The 23,903-nt window shown below is 41.8% G+C and overlaps 1 protein-coding gene across 1 annotated transcript in view; it reads left to right on the top strand.

The window, feature by feature from the left end:
• Nucleotides 1–3,303: 3,303 nt before the first annotated feature.
• Nucleotides 3,304–23,903, top strand: part of fam3d (FAM3 metabolism regulating signaling molecule D) — a 42,024-nt gene continuing 21,424 nt past the window's right edge. The window contains exon 1 of the mRNA XM_008105424.3: nucleotides 3,304–3,574. The gene's annotated coding sequence lies outside the window, so the exon portion shown is untranslated. The remainder of the gene's footprint in view (nucleotides 3,575–23,903) is intronic.

The raw sequence follows: 23,903 nt of genomic DNA, 5'->3' as shown, positions 1-23,903 counted from the left end.
ACACCAGAACCTCATCCCACAAATGGAACCCAAAAATGCACAGATTGGCAAAATAGCTTTTTCATTGCTACCAGTATTTGATCTTTTGTAAATCTAATGAGCCTTAAATGCCAGTGAAGACAAACCACCTATCCTGAAATAATTTGCATTACAACAGAAATATATTGCAGCTATGAAAACCTATTTCTTTTCCTGCTTTCTGTTAAAAAGTGTACTTTTTTCAAACTATTATACTGACCTTTGGAGATAAAAAATAGATGTTTTTGTTATAGAGAAGGAGTGGGTATCATCCAGGCATCCTTGAAATGTAGATCCAAACATCCCTCCAAGCTGAGTATGTTGAGTAGGGCTGCTGGGAGTTATGGGCCAACAAAATCTAAACAGCCACCTGGTTTCCAATCCTACTTTAGAGACAACAAACTTCACTGATATCCAGGGTCATGTATTGTGTAGGAAATTGTTTTGTAAGCTTAGGAACTCTTCATCAAGCAACAAGGAATTAGAAGAGCTATACAGCTGGATTTGCCTGCGGTATCGTGAGCCTTCTCTGCTCCCAACAAGCATGTATCCACCATGAACACTGGCAAAAGGCAGCCCTTAGGCTGCTAATCTTGAGGAAGCTTCGAATAAAACCACCCTCAGTTTATGGCTCTTGGCAACTTTCCACCCTCCGTTTATGGATGAAAGGGATGGGCAGAAGCTGTGGTCTGGTGCAGCTGCCAACCTTTCTGTTTAAGAGCCTCTTTTCACAATGAGGAATGTACAAAGGGTTCCAACAAGAATTCAAACTCTAGCTGTCTTGTAGTGAATGAATGATCAATGTTTATGGATCGTAGGGAGGCAAAATATATAAAAATGCCTCCCTCAGACCCATAAATATTGATCATGCCGAGGAAGAGAGTTTCACTGCTAAACGATTAGGAAGTTCTTCCTAATGTTCAGGTGAAATCTCATTTCCGGTAATTTGAACCCATTTCTCTGAGTCCTAGTCTCTATCTTGATAAAAAAAAAAAAGCTGTTCAACAATGGAATATGCTATCTTGGGGTGTGGCAGCCTCCTTTGGAGATTTTAAACAATATCTGTCTGGATCTGTCATAAGTGCTTTGACTGTGCATTCTTGCATGGCAGAATTGAGTTGAATCAACTGGCCCTTGACATTCTTCCAATTCTGAAAATTCTATGACAAGTGGGTGCCATTTTTCATTATTTGTTTGACCAAGTGTTTCTTTTTTGCATGACATAACCTATGGAGCTGTAGTTGGTACTTAAATACAATGCTGAATTCACTGGAATTGCCCCTTGTAACATCCTCCTGTGACATCATATAATTGCCCCTGATTCTCTGGTTTTGGCCTGAATTTTAAAACCTCATCTGACAAGCTTATCTACTCAGAACTTATTCAAGAAAGAAAAAATGTTTAATTGTCTGATTACTAATATATAAATCAGGGCAATTGATGCTTATGCATGTATATCTAATAGGAAACAGTGGCCACAAACCAGTCACAATGAAACATTTTAAAGTCATACCATTTAAGAATCTCATTTTGAGATAAAGGTAGGATATAAATCCAATAACAAAATATTCATAAATAGATGGGAGAGAGTTAAGACATGTTTAAAGCTCCAGTTTGCAGTACAGAAACTTAATTATCCTTAATTTGATTGTATCTCCTGTCTTGGAGAACAGAGTGTAGGAAGTACCCCAGATAGGATGTTGTTGTTTGTTTGTTCGTTTAGTCACCTCCGACTCTTCGTGACCTCATGGACCAGCCCACGCCAGAGCTCCCAGATAAGATAAATGTCACTAAAAGATGGTCCAGACTTCAGGACATCAAGTGTTACTGTTATCTGCTAGAGCCAGGTAACAGTGTATTTGCTTATTATCGAAAAGTAGACCCCAAAAATATGAAGTATGATATGCGGCTCCTTTGGGACACACAGTGACTTCCCCATTTGTCCTCTTCATGAATTACCCTGGAAGGTTGCCTCCAACACATCTCAGACTCCAGGAAACAACCATATAAATGATCAAAATCCTCTCACCAGGGAGGCTCTGGGGGTACATAATGGGTTGTGCAAGGGCCCCCGGGTATTTTCTTATTTCTTCTTGATATGGTCTGGTTTATTCCTGGGAACCTGTCCTTGTCTGTGTCACCAGACCTGACCCATCCTTAGGGCTCCCATTGAATGAGCATCCTTTTGTTCTTCTGGACTGGTACCCTTTGTATTGACCAGAGCTGCAATATCAAAAACTCACTTCAGCCCATTACCACTTGCCTCACCACATTCCTCCATGCTCGTATGTCGTGAAGAAGAACAAACCACAGACAACCTATTACAATGCAGTCTGAGCCCTGCCACATGCACTATGGAGGGCCTTCTTACAGCAACACCAGAGGCACTCCAAGTGGCCAGCTACTGGTCAAAGGACATTTGATGTAATGCCAAGTTGTTGGATTTTTGAAAACATTTTCTGTGTTTTCAAATACATTACAACTTGTACCCTTTGCTACCTTCTGACACGATAAATAAATACCACATTCCTCACCGACCACATCCCTCTCTGGGGCAGATCAAAAATGGACACACTCTTCAAAATAATCCGATGACAGTGTAGTAAATTGTCTTGCCAAAGCAAGGAACAATCAGTGATGATGATGTTGAACAGAATCCTGGACAAACCCAGGAGTGGATCCTTGCCCAACACTTCCTGGGCCAAACAGGAGTTAGCGCATGAGTCTTGAATAGCTGTCTGCTCTGTATTTGTAATTGCAGTATGTCAGTTCTTTGGAGTGCTTTCTCCACTGATATCCTCTTCAGCCATTGAGAATAAAGCCTCTGATTTTGCCTTCAACCCACCAGTGTCTCATTCAGCCTTTTAGGAAGTTAGACATGCCAAGCTCTGAACCCGCACTTCTTGCAGAAGCTGAAATTCACATAACATTACAACAATCAACCATAGAGTAGAGCCACACATAACTAGGTTTCTATTGCAGGTGGTATCCATTGGTGGTGATATCTTTTAAAACAAACTGGAAGCAGTTCCCTAAAACCACCAAGAAACCATCACTTAACTCCAGACTAAAAAGAGGGCTATGAGAAAGGACCATTCATGCAGAGAATGTAGAATCCGTGACCCATACCCTGGTTCGGCATCAGGCTTTTCTTGCACCTCCCAGTATTCTCATTCAGTGCCAGCCAAGCCTGACTTTTTGTAAACAATTGCAAGTACTTCCTCATTCTAATTGATGTATTATATGGTTTGCTTAACATTTACTAGGACAGTCACATAGCACATGCTGTAGAAACGTATTTGTCTGCCATGGCCTGTGACTCAACTGGAGAGGCTGGGCTTACCAATGGATTTAACCCTCTCGTTTATAAGATTTATGCCTTAGTCATAAAAGTTAGCCTGGCCTTTTCTCATTCATTTTATGCTTTTCTCGCTGACTGCCATACCTCATTTGGCATTAGCTGCCAGGAAATTCAGTCACCTGTAGGACATTTGCCTTGACAGAAACTTCAGGACTGAGTCTACGGAGCAACAACAGCAAGCATACAGGAAACCAGGTAGAATGCTGTACTGATGTTTAATTAATATTTCAAACAATGTTAGATCGCAATTGAATCTCTGGGATGTACCTGTTTTCCATTCTCAGGCTGAATATCTTTGTGTGAGAGTGTTCTGAGAAATGATGGCTGAACAGGCTTCACTTGAAACAATTTTGTTTGAGGCAATAATCCACTGTTCGACTGTTTTATCCGTGATGGGTGATTTTTACACTTGTGGATATTGCAACCTGAATGGAGTTGCCAACTTTTCAACTTGACTGTTCCACTTGAACAGTAACTTGAGCTGAAAAGATTTGGCTGCAAGCTGTGAAAATGTTTGCCTGCTGATCTTTGAATGTCAGGTTGATCTACAAGCACAGCTACCAAGAATACTTGAGGCATATGTCTGTACAAGCTGGAAGGCAGAAAAAGCCTGTCCAGAACGGCCATTGGGCCAGGCATGGGCAAACATCGGCCCTCCAGGTGTTTTGGACTACAACTCCCACAATTCCTAACAGCCTACTGTCTGTTAGAGCCAAAGTTTGCCCATGCCTGCATTAGGCCATATAAAGGGACTTTCTTGATGCCAATAGAGACAGAAATTCTATTACTTGGGTTTTACTGCCGAAATCCTTATTGTCCTTAATTCATGCATGGCTAAGAAAGTCTACCTGCCTTAACCCTCTTTCAAGCCACCTTCAACAGTATCTTGGAGCCTCCGGTGGTGCAGTGGGTTAAACCCTTGTGCTGGCATGACTGATGACTTGAAGGTTGGTTGCTGACCTGACAGTTGCCGGTTCGAATCCAACCCGGGGAGAGTGTGGATGAGCTCCCTCTATCAGCTCCAGCTCCATGTGGGGACATGAGAGAAGCCTCCCACAAGGATGGTCAAACATCAAAACATCTGGGTATCCCCTGGACAATATCCTTTCAGACGGCCAATTCTCTCACACCAGAAGCGACTTGCAGTTTCTCAAGTTGCTCCTGACACACACACAAAAAAGCATCTTTAACAAATACTATCCAACCCCACTGTCTTGATAATTTTGAATGTCAGGTTGATCTACAAGCACAGCTACCAAGAATGCTTGAAGCATTTGTCTGTACAAGCTGGAAGGCAGAAAAAGCAAGTCCAGAACTACCAGGCATGGGCAAACTTCGACCCTCCTGCTAGCAATGGCATCCTAGCTTTTACATCTGGGCTTCCCATCTGCTTTCCTCGTTCATACAAAATGTCCTGGTCTCTCATTTATACTGTTGTGTTGAATTCATTGGAGAAGTATTCCCTGTCTCCAATACTAAAGTGAGGTGAACTTCAGCATTGGTTATAGGGGAGCTTTCTCTGATACACCTAACCCGCCTATATGGAAGCAGGAACAGATGGCCTCTTCCCTTCACATTAAACCATAAAAAATATTCAAAAAATCCCTCCTGATATAAGCTTGCCAATTGCCTTGGAGTGGTTGAAAGAAGATTTTCTTCCATGCTTTTAAGAACAACTTGTCACATATCATTGCATAGTTAATTGCCTTTATGTTTACAGATAGCACTTCTGTTTTAAGGAAACTTTGAAACAGGGCAAAAAAGATAGTATTGCTCCAGCCTCTATTGGTAAGAATAACTGGCCGAACTACTTTTGCGATCCAATAAAGAAAGCTTTCAAATATTAAGAGGAAGCAGTGCTTTTCTCATAGAGATGACCCAACTCAAAACAAAACAAAATGAATCAATTATATTGTTTTAGAAATACATAACTTTGAACAAGAGTTGCCTTTTCAGTCTTTTCCCCATAATTTCCTGTGAATAAATAATATATTCTGATGCTATACATCTCTCCTACTCTAATCTACATGTTGCTGAGAAACTGATGGAGATGGTTGGGTGTTGTTTTTCCTGCCTTTCAGGCTTCTGGTATTTGATCTTTTTGCAGCTGAATCACATTTCCCTGCTCAGTGACCTTGGCAGCAATGATCACCTTTAAAAGTTTTATGGGCGTCTCTACTCTCCATTGATTCTGGTTTTTGGGTCGTACCTCTATTCATTGCCTAACTTGTTTTTCTTGTTGACGTGCCTTGCATTTGACAGAACAGGAATTATTTACTTAAAAGCAGCCCAGCTTTCCAGTCCTAAAACATAGTGTTAGAGGTAAAAGCATTTCATTTCATAAATAAAAAGAAGATTATGCAATTACCTTTATAGTAAATCACAATGTTCCTGAGCATATCCGTTAATGTCAACAACCACCACTTTGGTTTAGCATGTATTAAGGATTTTACATGTTCACTCAAGCTACCCAGATGCCAGCAATGATCCATGTTCAGGGTCACACCTTTAAGAGATATTATGTAGTTTAGGCCAGAGCGTCTCAGACCTTGGTCCTACAAACTTTTGAACAATAGCTCTCAGAGTCCCTGACCATTTGCCATGTTGACTGAGGAGTCTGGCAGATGAATAACGTTGTCAAAGGCTTCCATGGCTGGAATCATTTGGTTGCCGTGAGTTTTCCGGGTTATATGGCCATGTTCCAGAAACATTCTCTCCTGACGTTTCATCCACATCTATGACAGGCAGCCTCAGAAGTTGTGAGGTATGTTGGAAACTAGGCAAGTGGGGTTTATATATCTATGGAAGGTCCAGGGTGGGAGAAAGAACTCTTGTCTGTTTGAAGCTGCAAGGCTATTCAATGTTAATCAAGGTGATCAATTGCAACGTTCACACTTGCCTCAAACAGTCAAGAGTTCTTTCTCCCACCTTGGACATTCCACAGATATATAAACCCCACTTGCCTAGTTTCCAACAGACCTCACAACCTCAGAGGATGTCTGCCATAGATGTGGGTGAAACATCAGGAGAGAATGCTTCTGAAATATGGCCACACAACCTGGAAAACTCACAGCAACCCACATGAATAAAGGTTTATGGATCACCGATTTAGGCAATATGGACCTGGGATGGTATTCTATGCTGTGATTATATCCAACCTTGTCATCATCTTGGAAACTATACACAGCTGGCCCTAGTTTTGTTGTCTGGATAATGGGCAACAGTTTAATATGGCATATAGAATTGGGATGTTAAATTAAGGTCCTTAATGGTCATGTTCATTTGGGCCCATAGGAAAAAAAACAATATCACAAAGCTTTTCCCATCACACTTTCCACATCAGGAAAAGAAAGGTGGCAATTGTGTATGGAGAAAGGGTGAGGAATGGACTGCATCCAAATGTCAGCCTAGGACACCACAAGTATATGACAAACAAATGTCTGTTTATGATATGATAATGGCAGCGGCTAGCATATGTTGTAGTGACTACAGTAACAGGAATGACCAGGAAAAATGAGTTTTTATTTGCAAGATAAGGGGATTGAGATCATGCCAGCTTCAGGGTCCACAACAGGAACAGAATGAAGTCACACAACCATTGGTTGTGCACAACTAATTCAGGACAAGCAGTGGCCTGCATAATCCTTTACTCTGCAGTGGGAAGTCAGTGGCCCTCCAAATATTTCCAGACCACAACATCCACCATCACAACACACTGGACATACTGGAAGTGGCAGGTCTGGAAGACCACCAGTTCCTCACCTCACCATGGTGGCAGTGGTGATTATGATGATGATGTTTATTCTAGTATCTCTCCATTTTGAGCATCGTCCTGGTAAGAATGGAAGGTTTGGTGAAGTCGGGATTCTCTTCTGACAGTACAAATGTGTCAGTTGTTTCCTCCTTTCACACCTTCTATTTTGTTTTTTATGTTCCTTTCCTCTCTTCATAGTGCTTTGCTTGTGCTGTAAAGCATTGCACTAGAAAAATCCAGCCTGTTTGCTTAAGCAAGCACGTCCTTCCCATCTTAAAGGCATCAATATCACCCTAGAGAACAATGACTGTAATGGGATCAGGACCCTCCTCTTACTGAATTCTTTCACAATAAGCAGCACACATAAAATCAATTCCACTCTGATAAAGGTCCTCTGCCATGGGAGAAACCCTAGGACCCAGAGGAAGGCATCCAGGTCATCGGGTCCCCTGATACTGGCAACAATTGAAGTTACTGCTGCCCTTAGTAGTATGCAGAGCAGCTTTTATGCCTTTAACTCCCAATGGCCAAAACCCAACTAGCAACATGCAATACATTAACATCTCTTAGTCTTGCATTTCTTTGCAGCACAATCTGCACTCCCTTTCACCATTTCTATTTTATATACTGTAGTTTGATTTGGCTGTATGTGCATGAAACTTCATATATATTTTGGAACATACTTTTCCTTAGGTATGCACTTTTCTAACACATTTCCTCATTTTGTGAATTCTTGCAGACAACTTTACAATGATTGCAGTATATCAGTGCACATTTTTCCAAAATGTGCATTTTGCATTGTGTGCATTTATTTGTGTATAATTCTAAAAAGACAAAAGGGGGAGAGATCTACTGCTGTCATATTTTTCCCAATGAAGGGAAAATGAAAAATGTACGTGCTTCTTCACTAACAGGCCATAAATACTGTAGCATCAATTTATTGTTGCTTTGATTGATTGAAGCAACTTTCCTCTCCATGCCATCATGCCAGCCACATGACCTTGGAGGTGTCTACGGACAACGCCGGCTCTTTGGCTTAGAAATGGAGATGAGCACCAACCTCCAGAGTCGGACACGACTAAACTTAATGTCAGAGGAAAACCTTTACCTTTAATATGTGTCTTCAAATTGTTTCTGACTTGTGATGACCCTAAGATGATCCTATCATACAATTTTCAGATGTAGCCAATGGGTTTCCATTACCAAGCAGGGAATCTAATCCTGGTCCTCACAGTCATAATCCAATGCTCAAACTCCTTTACCACACTGTCTCAGCTTTACAAGAGTGTTTACAAGTTGTAACTATAAACAGGCATGAGAAATCTGTGCTCCTACAGTTCAGATTACAGTTCGCATCATGTCTCACTACTGGCCACACACTGACTATAGATGAAGAATGTGCCATCCAAAGCTATATTCCTGCCTGTTTTATTTTTTATTCCATTCATATGCAGTCTTTTTCCCAACATAGGATTCAAAGGAGCTCACGAAAGATTGAGTAAGATCAGCTATAACCTGATAACAAAAAATAAACCATAATTAAAATATAATCATGTTAAAACTATAGATCTTAAAAAGTATGAAATCATTTAATAGCATTCAAAAACCTAAAGATAGAGCACCACACACCCCAACCCTGAAAAATTTTCCTGAAAGTAATTACTCACTAAAAGCCTATTTGAACAAAAAGATATTTGCCTGCCAACAAAAGGGAAAACACCCAAGGACCAGCCTAGTTTCCCATAGAAAAGATTTCCATAAAATGGGAGTAGCCACTGAGAAGGTGCCCTCCCATCCACTTGTCAAACAAATATATAATGGAAAAGGCAAAGGTTTTCCCCTGACATTAAACTTATGTCTGACTCTGGGGCTTGCTGCTCTTGTCCAAAACTGAAGAGCCAACATTGTCCGTAGACACCTCCAAGTTCATGTGTCCGGCATGACTGCATGGAGCGCTGTCACCTTCCTGCTGGAGCGATACTTATTGATCTATGATATTTGCATGTTTTCGAACTGCTAGGTTGGCAGAAGCAGTGGCTAACAGCAGGAGCTTACCCCGCTCCCTGAATTCAAACCACCGACCTTTCGGTCAGCAAGTTCAGCAGCTCAGTGGTTTAATCCGCTGCGCTATCAGGGGCTCCTATATAATGGTAACAGAGCAAAAATAAAACCCAGCCCTGAAGATTGTAAGGTTCTATTAAGTTTTTATAGAGGGGTGGTCTTTCAGATAGGCTTATCCTAAGTGATAAGGGTTTTTATATAACCAGCACTTTGAATTATGCTTGAAAACAAGCTAACAGTCCGTGAAGTTATTTCAGAAAATGAGCTATATGTTCCCTGTTCCAGTCAGCCAGCGCCGGTCCAACAATGAGGCGAATTAAGCGGTCGCTTGGGGCGCAAAACATACGGGGGCGCAGTCAAGACTGCTTTTTCTGTTGATTTGTTGTAAAACACGATGTTTTGGTGCTTAATTTGTAAAATCTTAATGTAATTTGATGTTTAATAGGCTTTTCCTTAATCCCTCCTTATTATCCAACATTTTCGCTTATCCAACGCTTTTATTGGGTCTATTAACACAGGGTCTATTCCCAACCCAATTTGCACTTCTAAGAATTTGCAGCACTTTATCAGTCACCTCATGTTTACAATATTTATATGGTGCACCTTACCCAGTCTACTTTTACAACCTCTCCGTTTTAATCCATGTTTTTATTAGTTCTTGTCATTTGTTTTTATTGGCTAATGTTTAAATTTTTATAATTGTGCATGTTTTTGTCTATTGTTGTGTTTTATATTGCTATTGTTTTTATTCGGGCTTGGCCCCATGTAAGCCGCCCTGAGTCCCCTTTGGGGAGATAGTGGCGGGGTATAAAAATAATAATAATAATAATAATAATAATAATAATTATTATTATTATTATTATTATTATTATTATTATTCAGTTATTGGGTTTTTTTGGGGGGGGGGGAATTATGTTCGCCTACACTTGAAAAATACCTAGGGCCGGCTCTGCAGTCAGCATTCTGAGCACCGTATTCTGGTTCCAGTGAAGTAGCTGAATAGTTTCCAAAGGCAGCCCCATGCAGAGTGCTTTACAGTATTCCAGATGGGATGTAATCAAGGCATATGTTACTGTAACCACCAGATTTGACTTCTCAAGGAATAAGTGCAGCTGTGACACCTCAGGCAGCGTGAGCACTGGGAATCAGACACGAAGGCCAATAAACAATCTAATATCTTTATTAAGGAAATAAAGGAGGCAATAAAAAATAAGCAGAGTATATAGTCCAGCAGTAGACCTTTCAGGAAAGGTCAAATATAGTCCAGTAATATGTAAGCAGATATGCAGTATTAGAGTTCAAAGTTTTAAATCCATTAACCGAAACACACTCAAACCTGTAGGCTGTTTTATTGGGGAATTAAGGCAAGAGCTGTCCAGAGTTCCAGGGCTCAATCCGAGGCAAAGTTAGTCGTGGTAAAGCTGAATCACTGTCCAGGATTGACAGGAAGGCAAGAGGCAGCCGGTCTACTCGAGAGTAGCGCACTGCAGAACTAGAGTTGATGTGATCCCTCAACTGACACGTTGAACACCGCAAGATCTATTTGGTGCCCAGAACTTTTATGGGACTTTGCTCTCCTCCTCAGCCAGGTGTCCGAGCTCTTTCCCAAGGGAAAATGACCCAAGACAACAACTTTGCCAGATGCAGTCCTCCCTGAAAACTCTCAAGGGAACCAGCCTAATTAACGCTGGCATTTTCTGCTAAACGAGCGCTCCTTCTCAAAATCTGTTTTTCCGCGCGCGAAGCCTCCCAAGATAATCGGCGGTCAAAACTAACATTCTCTGGAGAACCGGGCTGAGAGCCAAGGCCCTTTCTTGTGAACTGTGGGCTAGAATTGTCAACAGTGAGCACCTGGAAAGGGACGGAATCAAGCAGAAATGGCGGAAACCCCATCTCTTCTTTGGTGTGCTCCGTAATAGCGATGGGGTCATGACTCGGGGGTCTCTGAGACACTACAGCAGCTGGCACAGTAGTATTAACTACGGAAACTTACCCTGCCCATCATTGATACCTGGGCATTCAGGCTCAATGGTAAGTCCAGTAGACTGCCTAAGCTTTTATCCCAACAGTTTTTCTTTCCATGTAGTGACCATTTGTGATCTAGAGATTCTGGCATACTTTGGGTGCTGCCTTCCTGCAGTCACTCTCCTGTGCTGCAGGGGCAGGTGACTGCATATCTATCTGGATAATGAATAACCTGCTGGACAGGAATCAAGTAGGATATCTTGAGGTCTAGCCGGAAAGCATATCTTTCCTGCTAGACCTGCATATTTGGGAAATTCATTTGAATAAGATCTACCAGTATGTATAACACACCATACTGAGTCCTGAAAGACCAATCAATGTCCCAGATATGACCTGTTTCTGCAAATTGGAACTACAGGCATTGCATTATATGGGCACATACATGTCCTCTGAATATTGTAAATTGAACCAAGCTGAATTCCACAGAAGATTTATCTAATCTGTCCTTGAATTAATAGCCAAACAGATATCAATAGGAAGCTTAGCAGCAGGACATGAGCACAATAGCACCCTTCCAATGATGTTCCCCAGCAAATAGTATTGCAAGGCATGATCTCTCTCGGTGTAGGTAATATATGTAGCTGCTGAAATAATATACCCACACGTGGACATGTATTTTCTGGTTGCGTGAGAGTTACTATTAAAAACAGGCCTATTTAACAATATACCCCAAACTATACCAGATCATAAACTTTGTAATTCTTTTTTGTGTCAGAAGGGGCTTGAGAAACTGCAAGTCGTTTCTAATGTGAGAGAATTGGCCATCTGCAAGGATGTTGTCCAGGGGACACCCGGATGTTTCGATGTTTTACCATCCTTGTGGAAGGCTTTTCTCATGTCCCTGCATGGAAAGCTGTAGCTGACAGAGGAAGCTCATCTGCACTCTCCCCAGATTCAAACTGGCAACCTTTAGGTCAGCAACCCAGCCTTCAAGTCAGCAGTCCTGCTGGCACAAGAGTTTAACCCATTGTGCCACCGGGGGCTCCATAACTTTGTATTGACTTGATATTAAAAGAAAATCAAGACATGCAACTTACATTGCCATTTCTGATAAAAAAATATTTTATTTCAATTTTTATTTGAAGTATCATTTTTTTCAATTTTTTGTTCATTGCTTGCTTGAGAGGTCCATTTGCTTGAGATCTGATAAACGGAGGGTTTACTGTAGCTACTAGTTTCTAATGTATGCATTTTTCTTTTAGCTGTAGTGAGCATGAATAGAAACCATGGAACCTGCTACTCCCCATTTCCTTCATGAATCATTTGAGGATTATCTCTGCTAAGTGCAAATGCCGAAGCCTTGAATCTAACATCTCCAAGTTCCTATCTTAATTAATGGTTCTGCGAATCTGCTTCAAAGAGATTCCTTGATAGCGGTGCCTAGTTGCAAGCACCCGTTTGCTTAATGAACTATCCTCAAGACTAGGAGGCGAAAGAAATCCTCTATTCATGCGGTAGCCAGAGGCACCCTGTTAAAACCGTGGTGGATGTGGGATTTGATTTCAGTAGGAAATCAGCTTTCCTCTGACTTCCTAAAAATGTAAATGGCTCATTTAAACCGGACACTTCAAATGAATAGCAGAGATTGGATAAAATTTGCATCGCCTCATCTTTCATGCTAGTTTTTAAAAGTGCTTCTAATGGAAGAATGATTCTTTCATCCATGTTCTTATTATGGGGACTTGTTCAGCACAAGGTTCATGGTGGAGGGGAAAAAATGTTAGCTCGTTAATGATTGCCTCCGAGACTTTCGAAAGGGATATAATTCTTCCCCAATATCATTTCTGAAGGAAGCAAGGAGAAATTTTAGCAGTTTTCTTTCTGTTGCAAGGTAGTCTTCGAAAACAGAACTGTTTTCAAATGACTCTTTGCAATAGAGAACTTAGTCTTCATCAAATGTTCACATGAGTTTTCTTTTTGGTTTTTCTTTTTGCACAGGAAAGAGCATTTGCTGCCCAGGAAATATTATTTCTGTGCAGACAATGTTGTCTTCTGCAAGAAAGCACTGTTATTTACTTGCAAAAACACCATGTGGGGATTTTTTTTTTTAACAAATAAATCCCACAACGTGTTGTCAAAGGCTCTCATGGCCAGAATCACTCGTGTTGCTTTAAATTATCCAGTCTGTATGGCCATGTTCCAGAAGCATTCTCTCCTGACGTTTCACCCACATCTATGGCAGGCATCCTCTGAGGTTATGAGGTCTGTTAGAAACTAGGCAAATGGGGCTTATATATCTGTGGAAGGTCCAGGGTGGGAGAAAGAAGCTGCAAGGCTATCCAATGCTAATCAAGCTGGCAAACTGCAGCCTCCAACAGACAAGAGTTCTTTCTCCCACCCTGGACATTATTCCACAGATATTCAAACCCCACTTGCCTAGTTTCCAACAGACCTCACAACCTCTGAGGATGCCTGCCGTAGATGCAGGCAAAACGTCAGGAGAGAATGTTTCTGGAACATGGCCCCACAGCCAAGAAAACACACAGCAACCCAAATCCCCCAATGTTTAACTATGTGGAGGATCCACACTAACCCCCTCATCCCAAGGCTGTCCTGGCATGGTGAACCTTAGATTGCTCCCAGAATGGTTCGTACTGCAAGTCGCTTCTGGTGTGAGAGGAATTGGCCATCTGCAAGGACGTTGCCCAGGGGACGCCTTGATGTTTTACTATCCTTGAGGGTAGCTTCTCTCATGTCCCCGCATGGAGCTGGAGCTGACAGAGGGAGCTCATCTGCACTCTCCGCAGGTCGGATTCAAACCAGCAACTTTCAGGTCAGCCACTCAACCTTCAAGTCATCAGTCCTGCCAGCACAGGGGTTTAACCCATTGCGCCACTCATTCACTGCCCAATACGATGAAGCAAGGAGGAGGGGTTGGTGAGTGCCATCCCATGTCCCTGGGCCACCTGACCCTAGGGAACATGGCATGGCCATGTTAACAGTTGGGGCCGGTTCCATTTTAGAAGTGGCTCAGCTCTTTACATGGGCTCCATCTCAAAACCGGCTCAACTGTTTACAGGAGCTTCATCTCAGAATTGGCCCAACACTTTACAAGGGCTCCATCTCAGAACCGGCCCAACTGTTTACAGGAGCTTCATCTCAGAATTGGCCCAACACTTAACAAGGGCTCCATCTCAGAACCGGCTCAACTGTTTACAGGAGCTTCATCTCAGAATTGGCCCAACACTTTACAAGGGCTCCATCTCAGAACCGGCCCAACTGTTTACAGGAGCTTCATCTCAGAATTGGCCCAACACTTTACAAGGGCTCCATCTCAGAACCGGCTCAACTGTTTACAGGAGCTTCATCTCAGAATTGGCCCAACACTTTACAAGGGCTCCATCTCAGAACCGGCCCAACTGTTTACAGGAGCTTCATCTCAGAATTGGCCCAACACTTTACAAGGGCTCCATCTCAGAACCGGCTCAACTGTTTACAGGAGCTTCATCTCAGAATTGGCCCAACACTTTACAAGGGCTCCATCTCAGAACCGGCCCAACTGTTTACAGGAGCTTCATCTCAGAATTGGCCCAACACTTTACAAGGGCTCCATCTCAGAACCGGCCCAACTGTTTATATGAGTTCCATCTCAAAACCAAACCAAATGTTTCCGTGGGCTCCATCTCAGAATCAGCCCAACTCTTTACAAGGGCTTCATCTCAGAATTGGTCCAACACTTTACAAGGGCTCCATCTCAGAACCGCCCCAACTGTTTACAAGGGCTTCATCTCAGAATTGGTCCAACACCTTACAAGGGATCCATCTCAGAACCAGCCCAACTGTTTACAAGGGCTTCATCTCAGAATTGGTCCAACACTTTACAAGGGTTCCATCTCAGAACCGGCCCAACTGTTTACAAGGGCTTCATCTGAGAATTGGTCCAACACTTTACAAGGGTTCCATCTCAGAACCGGCCCAACTGTTTACAAGGGCTTCATCTCAGAATTGGTCCAACACTTTACAAGGGCTCCATCTCAGAACCGCCCCAACTGTTTATATGAGTTCCATCTCAAAACCAAACCAAATGTTTCAATGGGCTCCATCTCAGAATCAGCCCAACTGTTTTCAAGGGCTTCTTCTCAGAATTGGTCCAACACTTTACAAGGGCTCTGTCTCACAACCGGCCACACTATTTACATGAGCTCCATCTCAAAACCATACAAACTGTTTACATGAGCTCCATCTCAGAAATGGCCCAAAACTTCAGATGGGCTCCATCTCAGAACAGGTCCAACTGTTTACAAGGCCTCAAACTCAAAACTGGTCCAGCACTTTAGATGGGCTCCATCTCAGAATACTCTTCACATGTACCAAAGGGCATGGTTTGTTCTGGATTCTGGGGGAGAATTTGGAGTAACCCAAAACTTTGGTTAATACAGTTCAAGGCCGAATTAAGCAGCTTTGGTCCATGTTAACCCAGATCAACTCGGTACATCATTTGGACACCATGGAACTGTGTCTCTTTGGAGAGACTAGGGAAAGTTGTTGTAGAAATCACAAAATTACATTATATTTTGTTTTCTTCTCCCCGTTTTTTAAAAAAGTCTACTCAGAGGCAGAATTGTGGAGAGGTCAAACACTTGTTCATGACTTAATGGCATTTCGAATTGAACCATAGTAGACATTTCCTTATTATGGCCGACAGGATCTTGTGATTCTAAGGCCCCTTCTACACTAACTTATAAAATCCAGATTATCTGCTTTGAAATGGATCATATGGCAGTATAGACTCATCTAATCCAGTTCAAGGATTATCTGCTTCTGATCATCTAGATTATATGGCAGTATAAAGGGGCCTATGCTCTCTTGTTTTGTTTTGTTATGTTTTGTTTTGCTTTTTTGTTTTGTTTTACTAAGAAATGTTGTTTTTCTTGGAGATGGAAACAGGTGTTTTGCCTGGATTTTCTTTTTGTTGCCACAATACCAAGATAGCACAAAATAGACTGCCAAGGTATTCTCTTTAGGATGTTTTTTTTTTTCTGATGCCAACCAGGATTTATAACGCCAAAACATCAAACTTGGGGTTAAGCTAGAAGAACTGTTCCATTGATTTTTAGCTTGGGTCAGGTTTTTTTCCTGTTTTAATAGGATGTTGGTGTCAGTAGACAGAAATCTGTGGGATTTGGATCACTTTTTCTAACTGATCTCACTGGAGCCTTTCTGGTAACCTTTCACATTCATATGTTTGAAGAACATATTCAACACCCAAATTCATGACAGGTTACGTATCCACATAGATAGACCAATAAGGCTGTGAAAGAAAGCAGGGATAAAAATGCGTTTGACTCCTCAATTTTTCTAATGCATTTGTTCACATTAGGCAATTATAGCTCAACTTTTCTCTATGGAAACTTGGAAGTATCTATAGAATCCATTTGTTATTCATAATTGTTGTTAGCCTTTTGAAGTACAATTGGTTCGCTATAGCCATGATTTCTGCATCCATAGATTCAGCCATCCATAATTTGGGGGAAAATAATTCCAAAAAGAAAACCTTGATTTTGCCATTTTATATAATTTTATTGATTGATTTATTGATTTACAGTATGTATACCCCACCTTCTCACCCCAAAGGGGACTCAGAGCGGCTTACAGAACACACATATGGCAAGCATTCAATGCCGATTATACAATTAACAAGGACAGACAATACACAAAGAGAGGTAAAGGCATTTCCCATCTTATTTCTGGCATCTTGGAGACTATGCTTGACTCAGGCCACGGGGAGGTACTGTCGCTCAATCTTCTATGCCAAGGAGCCCCTCCCAATCCTCCTAATCGAAATCCTTAAGGGTGCCTTTTATTACCTCCCTGCTAAAAGTAGTACCTATTTATCTACTCGCATTTTTTCATTTGATCTGCTAGGTGGCAAGGTGAGCTGGGGCTGACGGCAGGTGCTCAACCCCGACCCGGGCTCGAACTGCTGACCTTTCGATCAGCAGGATTTTCTGCAGCACAGCAGTTTCTTTCACCATTGTATATAATGGGACTTGAGCATCCATCAATTTTGTATGCATGGGAGATCCTAGAACCAAATCCCAGCAGATACCAAAGATCTGCAGTATATCTGCAACTAGTTATTTTCACTACTATAGTGAAATTTATGGGAGTTGCAGTCCAAAACAGCTGGTCAGCACCAGGGTTGCCTATTTTTCCCTTTCAATCTCAATCTACATTATTAATAATTTTCCTCTGTTCCAGCATCCTTATTTAGATAAGGAGCAAGCCTCTGATCCTGTAAAGCAAATCTTTCAACTTTGCTCTCACTTCCTTGATTACCTGTTTAAGTATAGAAGCCTTTATCTAAAATAACCATCATAATCTAGCCGGATGTCCTGTGGAACAGCTAGCAGACGTAAATCTCTCAAGGGTCCTGGAAGAGTAAACAGAAGAAGGACAGTTGTCCTGCTAATTTTGCTTTCCAAGCATTGCGATCTGTTTTTCCTGGAATCTTGAGCTATTTTGACCCCCAAAGGGGAGAGATGGGCAAATTCAGTCCCTGTGATGCTTGGTAATTTAGTGTGCATCTACACCAGGCATAGGCAAACTTGGGCCCTCCAGGTGTTTTGGACTTCAACTCCCACCATTCCTAACAGCCTCTTAAGCTCATCAAAAAAAAAAAAAGATTGGGAACCATGGCTTTAGTGATACAGTCAATCAATTTGATTTTTGGATGTATGTAATTCAGATAATATTAATAGATATTGACATTTACATATTTCCTCATTTATATGATAATAAAGGTAAAGGTTTCCCCTTGACATTAAGTCTGGTTGAGTGGTGCCAAAGTCTGGTTGAGTGGTGCTCTGGGTGGTGGTGCCAAAGAGCTAGAGTTGTCCGTAGATGCCTCCAAGGCTATGTGGCTGGCATGACTGCATGAAGCGCTGTTACCTTCCCTCCGGAGCAGTACCTATTGATCTAATCACATTTGCATGTTTTCAAACTGCTAGGTTGGCAAAAGCTGGGGCTAACAGTGGATGCTCATCCCATCCTGCAGGTTCAAACCACCAATCTTCCGGTCAGCAAGTTCTACAGCTTTGTAGTTTAACCCACTGTACCACAGCGGCCTCTATTTATATGATAGTCTCACTTATCCAAGCTAAATGGGCCGGCAGAAGCTTGGATAAGCGAAGATCTTGGATAATAAGGCGGGATTAAGGAAAAGCCTATTAAACATCAAATTAAGTTATGATTTTACAAATTAAGCACCAAAATATCATGTTTTACAACAAATTTGACAGAAAAGGCAGTTCTATACGCAGTGATGTTATGTTGTAATTACTGTATATATCCCAAAAAGATTACTGTTACTTTATGACAGACGTGTTCTGAATTCTGGTATGATTAACATTAGAAAACAGTCCACTTCACTATGAAATACATTCTTTCAAAATTATAACCGTCCTATAATGGTTTTTTCCATTGTAATCAGCGTTTTCCTGAGTCTGAGACTTTGCTGTGTTTTTTAATTGAGAGCATTTCTCCATGAAACAGTATTCAGATAGGCATCAAAGGGCCCTTCTGATATTGTTGAAATGTGATGTCATCAGCATCAACCAATAAGGCAATACTGAGCAACATTGGGAATGTGTTGTTGTTGTTTATTTGTTCAGTCACTTCCAACTCTTCATGGCCTCATGAACAAGCCCAATGCGATCCTACAATATTTAGAAGACCAGGATTATTATGATGTGATGACTCTAAAACTGCCATTCTTCCATTGTAACGAATCCTAGGGTTTGTAATTTGGTGATGCAATTAGACTTTCTTGCTAGGGAAAGTCTTGCCAGCTTGCTCAACTACAGAACTAGAGCAATCTAGCAGGGAATTCCAGTGCTTCCTCCAAACTACAAAACCCAGTAATCTGTTGGGTCAATTAAACTGATATCAAAGTGCTCTAACTGTGTACTCACCTTGATAAATATTTGCTCCTCTTATCTTCCCCAGCATATTTGGGAAAATGAAAAGATTATATGCAAAATATCATCAGGACTTTCCCCTTCCTATGAGCTTTGTGCTAAAAGCAAGGATGGCTAAAGTGTGATCCTTCAAATGTTATTGGGGGGCATCTCCCGGGGTCAATGGTGAGATGCCAGAAGTTGCAGCCCAACATCTAGATTCCAGCCCAAGGATAGTCAACACATAAGGGTTACTATTATCCATGGTTTCATGTATCCACAGGAGGATTTGAAACATATCCCATGCAGATATGGGGGCCGTATGGTCTCTATTTTTCTTGTTAGCTTCCTCCAAAGCCAGTAGGGCTAGATAAAGAATTCCTTTTCCTGTCTCCCTAAATTGATGTGAGAGAGAAAATAATCTCCTGTTTTCACTTTAGACTAGGAACAGTCTGGTCTTAATTTCTGAACAGAAACAGACATGTGTGTGTGTTTGTGTGTATTTGAATGACAGGCTGCAAATGGTTTTTGTTTGGTTCTTAAAACATAATTCCTAACGCCATCACCAGGATTGTCTCTCTGTTTCAGGTTTTGGCCTCAAAAATCTCAGGGGAAAAAGACGATCTTGGATTGGCAACCCTGAGTGGGGTGTACTTTGCAATGCCCTTGCTTTTAAAAAATACAATTTATATAATTTTTCCAAAATGTGAATTAACTCCAACTAATTGAAAATTTAAAAAAACACAGATTGATCCTAAAGCAGAAAAACAAAAGTATTGAATACTAAAATAATCCCATAAAATACTCCCCCTTTAACTCCCCCAATCCCTGACAACTAAAACTAACAAATAAACTCACTCCCACTTTTAAAAAAGTAAATAAAAGTAAATTGTAAAAAGTAAATAAATGACATTCAAAACACAACTGACTTCTCCCCTCCTCAAGCAAAGACAACTATCAAACTATTGTAATATACTTCTGCTCTGCTTAGTTGAATTTCAGCTCTACTAAATATAGACACATGTAAAGTTAATACAAAACCATGAGTATAATATCAACCTTTATCTTAAGAGTATAGGTGTCAAGACTCATTCCTCTGAGTGCGAGAAGACCAGAACCACACAAAGCATATACTTCTTCCCCACCTGTAACTCTTTTGCTCTGTTTCCCTAATTGGGAAAGCAGTTAGTGGAGAGATTGTGAGCAGAAGTCAAAGTGGAAAAGCATACATGCAATCTTCTATTTGCGCCATTGCTCTAATCGAACTGATAGCATCTTGTCTCAACACTTTTGTTCAAAGGGAGGGGAAGAGGTGAAGCGCAAGTCTCTCACCTCATTCTGTGTTTAGTTTGGCCCAGAGCCCTGGCCTTTGGCTGTTGCAAGTTATTTAAGCCGGAAGGAAAGAAAGGAGAGAGGCAATGCCAAGCCCAAGAGTGGCATGAGAATAAGGCAACACACAAAGGAGTCACCTCACATCCTCTTGTTTATTCAATAGGGTTTGATGGAGAGAGTTGCCGGAGCTGTTTGACAAGGATAATACTTGTGCAATGGTATTTTTTGTAAAAAAAAAATAATGTCCCATTTTGTCTTCTAAAGTCCCTCCCACACAGCTGAATAAAATCCCACATCATCTATATTGAACTGGTATATATGGCAGTGTGGACTCAGATATTCCAATTCAAAACCGATATTGTGAGTTATTCTGCCTTGATAGTCTGAGTTAAGTGGCTGTGTGGAAGGGCCCTTACTTTTGATTTAGATATTGGTCAAGTATTGCACTGATATTCTGCTATGGCCTCCGGCCATTTCACAGACTTCAGGCACCTGTTGAGTTGTTATATAAGAGATGCCATTTTCCTATGGCATTACTATGCCATTTTCCTATTGCATTGTATACAATGGGACTTGAGCATCCACACATTTTGGTATTCACAGAAGGTCCTGAACTGAAACCCCAGCAATACCAAGTTGCCACTGTATACCTCTTAGGGTAGTGGCTACACTGGTGGCAATTTTATCTCCAAGATTTACTCCAAAATTCAAAGGAAGTATCTAAGGTTGGGTCGACACTGACCCTTTTCCTGGGACTGATCCAGCATTTGCGTGACATGGATCTGGGCTGATTCCACACTAGGTGATCAGTGTAGATGTACCACAAATGTTGAATCCTACACCTCATCAACTTGGGACCTCATCAGACTGGCAATTGGAAAGCAGGGAAGGAGAAAAAAGCAGAGGGAATTGTCCTCCTTCGTTTCCTACCATCTTTCCTCAGCTTCTGATATGGGCTCCCATCCCATGTGGTTTTCCATCCTTTCCCCATCCTTTCCTCGCTTCCTCTTCATGTTCTTCAGTGACAATGCCACTCTGGATTCCAAGCCCCACGGAGTCCCATTGGAAGTTGCCTGCCATGTGATGAACTCCATTCCAGTAACAGGGAGAAATAGGGAGAAGACACAGAGCAGACTGCATCTGATAAGGTCCTTGGACTACTCATGTAAAGTTCAAGCTACAATCTGACTTGCGACCACATTGCAAAGGGCAGATTTCAGCGGCATATGCCAATTCCACCTTACATCACTCATGGAGCCTGCCAGGTTCCATCAAATGACCCAGCATGGCTCAGTGAGTGATGTAGGGAGGAGCCGGTGCATATTGCCACTGCAGCAACACTGGAGGCTTCCCGTGTTGCCATAAGAAGCAATGGGGGGAAGCCACACAGTCGATCACCAAATTCTGGAGTCGGGCAATGTGAGGTGTGGGATGCTGGTTCCCCACACCCTGTGACGATGCAAGGCAATTCCAGTGACCATGTAACAAGGTTGTTGGTTTCACCATCCCATTGATTTAAAGCCACCCACTAATTTTTTTTCATACTACATGGGGTAGGGGCTCAGAGCTCAGTGTCAGAGCACCTGCTTTACATGCAAAGATCCCAGATTTTGCTTTAGCACAGTAGTTCCCTATGGTGGGTCTCTACATATTGTTGGACTACAGCTACCCTCACTATTGGTTAAACTCATTGGGAATTAAAGGATTTGAACTTTAACAGCACCTGGTGGCACAGTGTGTTAAAGCGCTGAGCTGCTGAACTTGCGGACCGAAAGGTGCCAGGTTCAAATCCCAGGAGCGGAATGAACGCCCGCTATTATCCCCAGCTCCTGCCAACCTAGCAGTTCGAAAACATGCCAATGTGAGTAGATTAATAGGTACCGCTCCAGCGGGAAGGTAACGGCACTCCATGCAGTCATGCCGGCCACATGACCTGGAGATGTCTATGGACAACGCCGGCTCTTCGGCTTAGAAATGGAGATGAGCACCAACTCCCAGAGTCGATCACGACTGGACTTAACGTCAGGGGAAACCTTTACCTTTTATCTGGCATGGACAAACCTTGGCCCTCCAGGTGTTTTGGACTTCAACTCCCATAATTCCAAACAGCTGGTAGGAATTGTGGGAGCTGAAGTCCAAAACAACAGGAGTGCCAAAATTTGCCCATGCCTGGCATATAGAGACTGAAGAGCTAAGATGAAAGTCCTTTTTCCTGAGATTCTAAGACATTTTCTAAGATATTCTAAGAACTGTATTTCTGTTTCCACTTTTACAGTAGAATAAGGATGGTTATGTTCCTTAGAGCTTGAAAGGATTATAGTGGTATTGAGTCAGTATGGGAAACATGATGCTGTGCTAAATCTTTGGTATGATCCAGCATACCAAATCTAATCTAATTCCAAAGGAGAGAGAAAAATATTGTGAACTGGCATTACGTGACATAATGTCCTTTCTAACCCTGGGTTTTATTTTAAGGACAAGTAGACTCGTATTTAATTTACCTATCTCATACTATCTCCAACATTTCACGGGATCCTGCTTTTTCTTATCCTCTTCCTGCTGCTCAGTTAACTGGGTTACAAACTATTTTAGTGCTTTGAGTTCAGTTTGCAGCAACTGAAAAAAGATAAGGTTAAGGGAGAACTGGGAAGAGGAGGAGGAAGAAAGTCAGAAATTGTAAAAGCTGGTGGAAAAAATGGGACAACCGAGAATTAATTAGGACTGTCCTTGCCAAACTGGGACAGTGGAGAATACATTATATTAATGTTCCTTTATTTTCAGTTGTTGTTATTATGTGCCTTCAATTAATTTCTGATATATAGTGACCCTATCACAAGGATTTCTTTGCAAGATTTGTTCAGAGGAGGTTGTCCATAACCTTTGTCTGAGGCTGAAAGTGTGTGACTTCTATGGCAGTGGTTCCCAACCTTTGGGCCTCCAGGTGTTTTGGACTTCAGCTCCCACACTTCCCAACAGCTGGTAAGCTTCCTGGCATTTCTGGAAGTTGAAGTCCAAAACACCTGGAGGCCTAAAGGTTGGGAACCATTGCTCTAGGGCCATTCAGTAGGTTTCCATGGCTAAATGGGGATTCTAACTCTGAACTGCTGGAATCCTGCAGTGGATCACAATTTACTTTATTTACATTTACTTTAGCTTGCTCTAGGAAATGGAAAGGGACCCATGTCAGAGTAATGGAGGAATACTCTGGTTCTCAACATATTTTCAGTTAATGTGGGATTGGAAATGGGTGGGTGGGAGGTCTTGTTATGATGCTTCATAGGACAAACCTGTAAAAAGTGAGAAAAAATGGGGAGCTGAAACCCTCCAGATGTTGTTGGGCCACATCTCCAATAATCAAGAATGGCAGGTGACTATGAGATCAGAAGAACAATAAATCTGGTTTGAGTTTTAGCCTAAACTTTAGATGGACTATCCAAAATGTCAGAGCTGTTGA

This window comes from Anolis carolinensis, chromosome 2, assembly GCF_035594765.1.
Source record: "Anolis carolinensis isolate JA03-04 chromosome 2, rAnoCar3.1.pri, whole genome shotgun sequence".
Taxonomy (NCBI): domain Eukaryota; kingdom Metazoa; phylum Chordata; class Lepidosauria; order Squamata; family Dactyloidae; genus Anolis; species Anolis carolinensis.
The sequence above is the reverse complement of the archived record's forward strand: the minus strand, read 5'-3'. Positions and strand labels throughout refer to the sequence as shown.